Genomic DNA, 10,353 nt, shown 5'->3' with positions numbered 1-10,353 from the left:
ACATGTTAAGTAGCTGTAAGTTTTTGATTTTATGATATTTTTCTTTCACCAGCTGCTGACCTTGACACCTAAGAGAGAATGAGCAAATATTGGAGAGATGAAAAAAAAGAATAACTGAGTGAAAAGGGAAGAAGTGAAAGAAAGACAAATCTGATAATCGGCTAGTCACCTCTGTTACACAGAGTACCACAGTTTTCTCTTAATGGTTTTTCCTTTTGTGCACATTCATGTTGTGATTCAATCTTTGGTAAATAACAGACACTCCAGTACACAATGGATAAGGTGCAGCCTGCTGGTCTACCTAGCCTGTAAATGTGATTTTTTTTCTGCTCAGCATTTTAAAAGATCATTTTTTAAATTGAAGTATATTTGATTTAACAATATTATATTAGTTTCAGGTATAAAACATAGCAACTTGATATTTCTGTAGATTATGCTCCATAAAAAGTTATTATAAAATATAGGCTATATTCCCTGTGCTGTACGTTACATCCTTGTAACTTATATATTTTATACCTAGTAGTCTGTACCTCTTAATCCCCTTTATGCATTTTGGACTGCCAGCACCACCCCTCTCTCCTCTCTGGTAACCACTCATTCGTTCTATCTTTGAGTCTGTATTAGTTAATTTGTTCACTTGTTTTATTTTTTACATTCCACATACAGGTTAAAACATACTCAAATCAAAAACAGTATGATACTGGCACAAAAACAGAAATATAGATCAATGGAACAGGAAAGTCCACAGATAAACCCACACACCTATGGTCACCTAATCTGTGACAGAGGAGGAAAGAATATAGAAGGGAGAAAAGACAGTCTCTTCAATAAGTGGTGCTGGGAAAACTGGACAGCTACATGTAAAGAATGAAATGAGAACACTCTCTAACACCATACACAAAAATGAACTCAAAATGGGGTAAAGACCTAAATGTAAGACGACACTGTAAAACTCTTAGAGGAAAACATAGGCAGAACACTCTGACATAAATCACAGCAAGATCCTTTTGGATCCACCTCCTAGAGAAATGGAAATAAAAACAAAAATAAACAAACGGAACCTAATTAAACTTAAAAGCTTTTGCACAGCACAGGAAACCATAAACAAAACGAAAAGACAACCCTCAGAATGGGAGAAAATATTTGCAAACGAAGCAACTGACAAGGGATTAATCTCCAAAATATACAAACAGCTCATGCAGCTCAATATAAAAAAAAATAAAAATTAAAAAATGGGGAGAGGACCTAAATAGACATTTCTCCAAAGAAGACATACAGATGGTCAAAAACCACAGTAAAAAATGCTCAACATCACTAATTATTAGAGAAATGCAAATCAAAAAACTACAGTGAGGTATCACCTCACAGCAGTCAGAATAGCCATCAACAAGAAAATCTACAAACAATAAATGCTGGAGAGGATGTGGAGAAAAAGGAACCCTCCTACACTGTTGCTGGGAATGTAAATTGGTACAACCATTGTGGAGAACAGTATGGAGGTTCTTTAAAAAAACGAAATATAGAACTACCATATGATCCAGCAATTCCACTCCTGGGCATATTTCCAGGGAAAACCATAATGCGAAAAGATACAATGCATCCCAATGTTCACTGGAGCACTATGTACAGTAGCCAAGACACGGATGCAACCTTCATGCCCATCGACAGAAGAGTAGATAAAAAAGATGTGGTACATATACACAATGGAATGTTACTCAGCCATCAAAAGAATGAAATAATGCCATTTGCAGCAAGATGGTTGGACCTAGAGATTGTCATACTGAGTGAGGTAAGTCAGACAAAGACAAATATCATATGATATCATGTATATGTGGAATCTAAAAAAACGCTACAAATGAACTTATTTCGAAACAGAAATCGAGTCACGGATGTAGAAAACAAACTTATGGTTACCAGTGGGGAAAGGGGTGGGGTCAGGATAAATTGGGAGATTAGGATTAACAGATACACACTACTATATGTAAAAGAGGTAACTAACAAGGACCTACTGTATAGCACAGGGAACTCTGCTCAATACTCTGTAATGTCCTATGTGGGAAAAGAATCTAAAAAAGAGTGGATATATGTATATGTATAACTGATTCACTTTGCTGTACACCTGAAACTAACACAAAATTGCAAATCAACTATACTCCAATAAAGATTTTTTAAAAATACAGTATTTGTCTTTCTCTGTCTGACTTATTTTACCAATGGATAAAGAAGATGTGGTATGTATAGACAATGGAATGTTACTTGGCCATAAAAAAGAAAGAAATTTTGCCATTTGTGACAACATGGATGGACCTGGAGAGTGCTGTGCTTAGCATCTTAAAAATTTGGATTAAATTACCATTTTTTAAATACAGGACAGTTTACCCAAGTATCTGGAATTCTAGCTCCTTTTGAAAAATTGGAACAGCTTACAACAATGAGGCCTTCCTTACTTCCTTATGGAAACAATTAGCTGGATCTGAGGAGCTTCCCACACAAAGGGAAAGTTCTTCCACTTGTAATAGTGTCCATGCAGCCTGCTCCTCCCATTCCAGATGCCTGACAGGCTTTGGTGTGCATTTTTCTCTAGGATCCCTGTAGATTCTTTAGGAAACTAAACTGTGTTTAAAAAGGCTGTCCTGGGACACCAGCACTGTTGAGGGCTGTGTTGCTGTGAGAGTTTCCCTTCCCAGATAAGAACTGATCTCTGCCTTCACATATCATGAATAAAGTGCTAACGTTTTTTTTTTAAAAAACCATCTGAGTAAAGCATTTGTTATCTATTATGCTGTAATGGTCACTGTCTACTAAGGGTGCAGGCAACTAACTTTCACTTGGTGATTTCTTCAATTTTAGGGAAACATTTTTGATTTGGTCTGGATGTCGTTTAAATGCATTGTATGAACTTCCTTTTTCTCTGAAAGAGTATAATTTGGTTCATAAATTGCAGATGGTGGAATCATGCTAAATGAATATCCTCATTGCTCAGAAAATTAATTCTTTTGACAGAATCATTCACTTAAACTGGAGTGAATATTTAACTTTATGTATTAAGAGGTTGGCATGAAGTATCAATGCCTTCATTTTCATATACTGCCTCCCTCAATAATTTCATAGTTCATTTCTCTTTTATTGAAGTTAGGGTATTTAAGCCATATTTGTAAGTTCTCATTGCCAAACATTTTCCTTTCATTCATTCTCTATTTTTTTTTTCCTTTTGGTGTGGTGTTTCTGGTTCCCCTGCATTTGCTACGTGATGGAAATGGTCATAATCAATGTACTTTTAAAAACTGACCTTAGGCTGTACAGGACAGACTAAGACAAGGGGCCCAGAGTCAGACTGGCTGGGATTTAAATCCAAGAGTGTCCATCATCTGCTGTGTGACCTTGGGCAATCAGCTAAACCTCTCTGAATAAATCTCAGTTTCCTCATGTATATGGAGAAGATAATGGGTTGTTCAAAAGAAGGAAGTAGGTAATATATAGTCATAGATGCATATCTCTATCCATCTATATAATACTTGGCCACTGGTATTAATATAATACTCACTGCAAATTCTATATGCTACTGCCAATTTCAACGTGCTGAGGAAAATGACCTTGCATGTATTCAAATTTCCAGGTCAAAGCCCCTCCACCACCAGTGCCCACAAAATGGAATCCAGGTATTTTTCTACTTAAGGTCTTCCACATCCTAAACTGCTCTTTTAAATTCTCTTCCACTTACTCCAGGCCCCCTGAGTTTTGCTTTATTTTGGTTTTGCTCCTGATTATCCTATGTGCCGTCCTTCCTTTATCCCTCTGCTTTTGCCATTCTCCTTGACTACAATAATTTTCCTAATCCTCATACTTATCAGAATTCCTCTTATCCCTGAAGGTCTGGTTCAAATAACACCCTTTCTCTTAGACTCCCTCTCTCGAATGTAGGAGCCTTCATTTTGGAACTGTAAATTTCGCACTTCTATGTCATTTATCTTTTTTATAGTTTCTGTTAATGAAAGCAAATGGGGGGGGGGAAGATTGTGGAGATAGAAATAGATGCCCTAAATTAGGATAAAAGAAAATACATGGATTTGAACTGTACAGGATCAGATTAAACACGGTTTAGCAGGTGCCTGGGAGTTAGTTGCCTCCAAGCAGGTCTTGGCAGTAATAGCAGGAGTCAAGGCTTAAGGCAGAGCTACCCTGGAGTGACAGTGAGGTGGATACAGGGGAAGATGGAGGAAGCAGCAAATTAGGATGAATTTTCAGGAGAGAAGCAAGAGGAAATGAGGACAAACCTAGGCTCTTGCCAACCCTTACCCTTGGTTTATTGTGTAATCAACCCCAGAATGACAGAGGGATCTGCAAACATTTTCTGTAAAGGCCCAGAAAGGAAATATTTTCAACCATATCTTCTATATTGTAACTACTCAACTCTATAGTTTTAGCACAAAAGCAGCCATAGATGATATGTAAAGAAATAGGCATGGCTATGTTCCAATAAAACTTTATTTACATAACAGGAGGCAGGCGTGATTGGGGCTGCAGTTTGTTGACCCCTATATTTACAAACAAAATATAGACCCGTGAGGGCAGGGCTGTGTCTCTCTTCTGCACCTCTGTCAGTATAATTCTGATATATTTTATACATTCAATAAAGATGTATTATTCATTAAGGGTGAAGATTATTTGTGGCATAACGCATCTCATTTATAATCTATGTATGTTAATCCACTCTGATACCTGGAACGTCTTCCTCCATTGCCATATTTGTGTTGACATTTACTATTTTGGGGGTGACAGTTTTACTTCCTAAATGTGTTCTCCTCCTACATTTTCTGAATGTTTCATTAGTTAAAAATAATATAATTCTCTTTATTTGAGTTTTATAAAAGTGCTTCTTCTGATGATTTTAATTTCCAAAGACTGAAATATAAATGAACATTATTTATTAACTTTAAAAGAGGAACAAAAGACCATCAACTTATGTACCAACTAACTCCAACCGACTAATAACTGTTGCCCATAATTTTCTGATGATATGACATAAAGTTATAAATCCCAGGGATTGGAAAGCAGTAACTGATTGATGTTGTCTGTCATGGGTGGGTGAAGAGGTAGTGGTGATAACATTCAAATTGCATATCTGGCAACCGTGATCCAAATAGCATAAGAAATTCTATTGAACTACAAAAAATATATTTATATTTATATTCTGTGAGTATGTGCTTATGTTTGAAAGAGAGTCATCAAATTATTAACTAGGGTTATCTGGATGACACATGATACCATTTTTGATTTTGACTTTTAGAGATTTTCTAAATGTTCTACAGTGGAAAATGTTACTTTGGGGATTTCTGCTTCTGATAGTATTGTGGACTAGAAACCCAGAAGGGCCTAAGATAATGTACATCTAGTATATTTTTAATGCATTGCTTGACTCTCAGGAATGTTAGGGAAATAAGCTAATTAACTAAGCTATTTGATCTCATTAGGGCGAGAGAAGTCCTGGAAGTAAATGTCACACCAATTCTGGGGCCAGGAGGCTTAACTGTGGGCTGCTACTGTCGATGAGGCTAAACTTCTGATTCCTGCATTAAGCTAAAAAACTGAAAAATGCTAAAGTGGTCCTAGGTTAAAACTGAAAACCCCCTCTAGAATAATGAATCCCAAGTGTATGCCATTAGTAATTCTATAGGCCAAATTCAACAAAATTTTAGCTCATAATAAAAGGAATATCACCAAACAAAAAAAGAAATATGGCATGAGTGACAGCACAAACAATGAGGTTTAAGTCCCCACCTGGAGAGTATAGATAATGGAATTATCAAACATAGAATATACAGTAGTGATCTAGTATAAGTTTAAATAAATAAGAAGTAGAGTAAAATATGAGCAAGCAACAAAAGGTTATCAATAATGACCAACCAAACTGAATTTCAGAAATAAGAAAGGTAACTGTCGGGACTTCCCTGGTGGCGCAGTGGTTAAGACTCCGTGCTCCCAATGCAGGGAGCTTGGGTTCGATCCCTGGTCAGGGAACTAGATCCCACACGCATGCCACAACTAAGAGTTCGCATGCCACAACTAAGGGGCCTGCCTGCCATAACTAAGACCCTGCGCAACCAAATAAATATTTTTAAAAAAGAAAAAAAGAAAGGTAACTGTTGAAAATTAAATTCAATAGATGGATTATATAATAGATTAGACACTGTCAAAGTGAGAACCAGGGAAATGAAAGACAGATCCAAATAAACTACTCAAACATATTACAGTGAGACACAGATGCAAAATATGAGAGGTTAAGATATATGGACAATAGAATTAGAAGGTTGAGTATAGTTTCAGTACAGACTAGTGATAATGGTGGAGAAGAGAAAATGTCTGAGACCTTACTACAACTTATGAAAGATATGAGCTCACAGATACAAAAAGCACAATACATAAAGTGCAGAGATTAAAAAAGAAATACTAGACAACTGTGGTGAAACTATAGAACACAAAGTCAAAAGAAAACATCTTAAAAGAAGCTCAAGAGAAAGAACAGGTCAAATGAATGCAAATTAGACTGAGGTCTCAGCAGGAACAACAGAAGCAAGAAGGTGAATTATATTCAGTTCTGAGAGAAAATCACTGTGAAACTAGAATTGTGAACCCAGCAAAACTATCTTTTAAGAAAAAAAAAAGTGAAATGAGAGCAGACTGATTCCATGGAGGAGTTTATTTGAAAGTGTATTTCTTCTTTAAATAAAACTGGTGGCTTCATTTTAGCCTGGAATTTTCTTTGATGGAAGTTTCATTTACATATTCAACCTTTAAAATAGATAGAATTTCTCCTTGTATAACAACACAATAGTTGTGTTTTTCTGAGAATTTAAAAATTTAATCTAAAGTTTCAAATTTATAAGCATATGATTTTTCAAAATATTCTGTTATTGTCTTTTGAGATACACAGTGATATTTATCTTTTAATTTCTGACATTGATTATTTGTTCCTTCTCATTTTTTTGTTGTTCTGATTTGTTGAGGCTTTATCAACTATGTTTTTTTACTTTTAATCTTTGGGCCAGTTGAGACTATTTTATTTTTTTTTCTTTTTAAGTTCATTTCTGCTCTTAGCTTTATTCTTTCTCTGACTTTCTTTTGTTTTAAGTTGTAATTACGTTTCTCATTCCTTGAGATGGGTACTCAGAATGGACGACACATCTTTATGATGTTCTAACATATATGATCTAACTTGGTACTTTACAAAATCAGTCCTTGGACCAGCAGCATTAACATTACCCAGGAACTTGTTAGAAATGCAATTTCTTGGGCCTAACCACAAATCTATTAAAATCAGAATCCTGATGGATAGGACTCAGCAATGTGTATTCTAGTAAGTTTGCATTTAAAAACAGAACATTGTTCATAACAGTTAATTACTGTATAAGTAGACAATTAGATTAAAACTAGGCTAAAAACAGTACATGCACATGAAATAGTTCTTTTTCTATCAGAGAAAATTATTACAGAAATACATCCTGAACTAAATTTGGCTAAGAAAACCACACCAACATCAACAACAAAAACAAAGCAAAAACAAACCACACCCAACACAAAATTCCTACTGAAGTTGAATGGCTGATCACTCTAATATTACATGAGAAGATTCATAATTCACAATCATAATTTAATCCAATCCTGCTTTCTCATACCAAATGATCTTCCTCCTAAACAATGGAAAAGAAACGTTCTTAACCATTGTGCTGTACTTCAAGTTACATAAAAGAAACTTCCTCATTACAATCAGGCACCACGTTCCTTAAGGGTAATACTCAAGAAGCAAAATTTTAAGCTATTTCATCAAATTATTAAAAAAATAATTTTGACTAAACACTAACAAAAGAAAAAAAAAGCCACCAGTAACATCATCTCAAACAGATGGTTTCAAATAGTTGCAATGTTATTCTCTGCATGTTTCACTAGCTCCTGAAGTAATATATAAATTCATAAATATAAAGAAAAAAGCAAGCAGGCAAATTAGATATAGTACTGAACTTCACTTACAGTTGGTGTGGAGATTGCTGTGTTTTCAAAAGAAATGTCCACAACCAACAGCACATTATGCATTGCTAGATTTAACTTTCAATCATCATGAAGAAGAAAATATGCCAGAACAGCAATACCAGTAGATAAAGATGAAGCATTCTGGTCACTTGAACTTCAGACAAGAGGATACCAGTGAGAGAAAATTATATATGGAATCCTGAAATCCTATTCAAATCTACAGCAAAAACACTGTAATTCACCTATGACCACTGTGTAATTCAGGCCGAAAACTACTTGTTTCATTATTAAACCGTACTTGATTATCGATAATTCCTATCAAGATATTTTGTCAGTATGCCTAAATTCACAATTTTTTAACTTTTCACCAGGAAACCCAATGAGTTTATACTTCCATATGGAAAAAAAATCTGATCAAGACTTGAAATATAACAAATACTATTTTACTTTTTAAGCTCAAATAAAGCAAAAGAAATTCCCAAATCTGTAAATTGTTCCTACTGTAACTACAACTGTTGAAATTTTGTCAATCAGTTCAGAAATAGATATTTTCTCTTTTCTTAATCAAATCACTGAAGACTGAGTCATATTTCCCTTTTTCACTTCTTCCTTTAAAAAGTCTTCCCTTAAAATAGTTCTGAGACATTGAAAGGGGATAAATAATGGAGGAAAAGTAAGAAAGCAAAATTATCAGGATGACCTACAAAATGTAAACAAGTTTTGAACTTATGGAGAAAAGTCTAAACCCCATAAGTGCCATATGTCACCAATTACTAAGGAGATTATTACAATCAAACTTCTATGCACAGGAATTATATAATATTTTATACTTAAATCAGTAAGTCATTATAATTTCTACATACTTGACTTTATGGCGGGGATGACAATATTTTTATTTGAGATTCTACGGATGTCTTTTTCCATTATGTACATAGTAAAATATGAATATTTCACACATTGTACAAGTCCTATTAATATTGTCTTAGAGTCAGTGCATATTTTGAAGTAAAATAAAGGAATTTATCAAGTGTCTTTGTTCATTTGTGCCTTAGTTATTAAGTGAATATGCCCTAAGTAGATCTAAGTAATAACTTTTCTTATTCTTTTTATTCATATAAGTTTTATGACAAATAAGTTTCTACTATACATATTGATTTTTATTTGCCAAGTTTCTGCAGAATGAAGAAACTCCTAGAAAGATAACAACTTATACAAGTGACCTTTACTACTGTATAAATCCATTCTATCTAAAGAACTCACTATATATGGGAATACAGTATGGAGACTGGTTTAAGATTCACCAATAATAGTTTCACTGATAGAATATTTTGGTTGTGAAGAATACCAGCTGACATAGTGAGTGTAAACCATGTTAAACATTCAAGTGTTAGCTTTGAGAGGGGATAATAATCTGCCTCCTAAATTCTATGTCAAGAGTAACAATGGCAGGGAGGGAATGAAATAGAAAGTAAACCAAGTGTTTAAAACAGAACAGAAACCAAGGAAAACAATGTGAGATATCAAGGCAAATAAGTAAGTGTAAATAGTGACTATGGTGGAGGGAAGTGTCTTACTGATGGTCTCTTCCTCGTTCTTTGTCTACGTCATCAGGTGGAGGAAACTGTAGTTGCAAGCTGTTCATGCATTGCAGAGGTGTGTGTACACAGCGGTAAATGTATCTCATGGCAATGATGACCAGTCAGAGCCTCAGGGCTAAGTATTTTATGCTCAAGTGGAGATATTTCTGCCAGCTACATGTTCTTGATGATATCATACCCTAAATGTTACTTGAAAGCCTATCACAGTCTGTGGACTTTATTTTCTTCCAAGATGGACAATTGTGTGAGTTGTTATCAATGTTATAATAAAGACACTGAGACTTGAGATTTTTAAAAAAATTCTTAAAATAGGGCTTCCCTGGTGGCGCAGTGGTTGAGAGTCCGCCTGCCGATGCAGGGGACATGGGTTCGTGCCCCGGTCTGGGAAGATCCCACATGCCGCGGAGCGGCTGGGCCCGTGAGCCATGGCCGCTGAGCCTGCGCGTCCGGAGCCTGTGCTCCGCAACGGGAGAGGCCACAACAGTGAGAGGCCCGCATACAGCAAAAAAAAAAAAAAAACTTAAAATATAAAACAGAAGTATGCTACTAAACCTGCAAGCCTTACTTCTCTTCAGTCGTGACATGTCGTTTGTAAAGAAACAGAGATAGGAAATAAAAAAAAAAATTCACTGTTGATAAAAGAAAGAGGACTAGATTTGGAGTCGGAATAATTTTCTTCTGTTTTTGAGCAAGTTCTTTAAATTTTCTGCCCCTTAGATTTCTTATTTGT

Source organism: Aethalodelphis obliquidens, unplaced genomic scaffold (genome assembly GCF_003676395.1).
Source record: "Aethalodelphis obliquidens isolate GAN/ISIS:26980383/991018 unplaced genomic scaffold, ASM367639v1 scaffold22, whole genome shotgun sequence".
In the NCBI taxonomy this organism is placed as follows: Eukaryota; Metazoa; Chordata; class Mammalia; order Artiodactyla; family Delphinidae; genus Aethalodelphis; species Aethalodelphis obliquidens.
The sequence above is the reverse complement of the archived record's forward strand: the minus strand, read 5'-3'. Positions refer to the sequence as shown.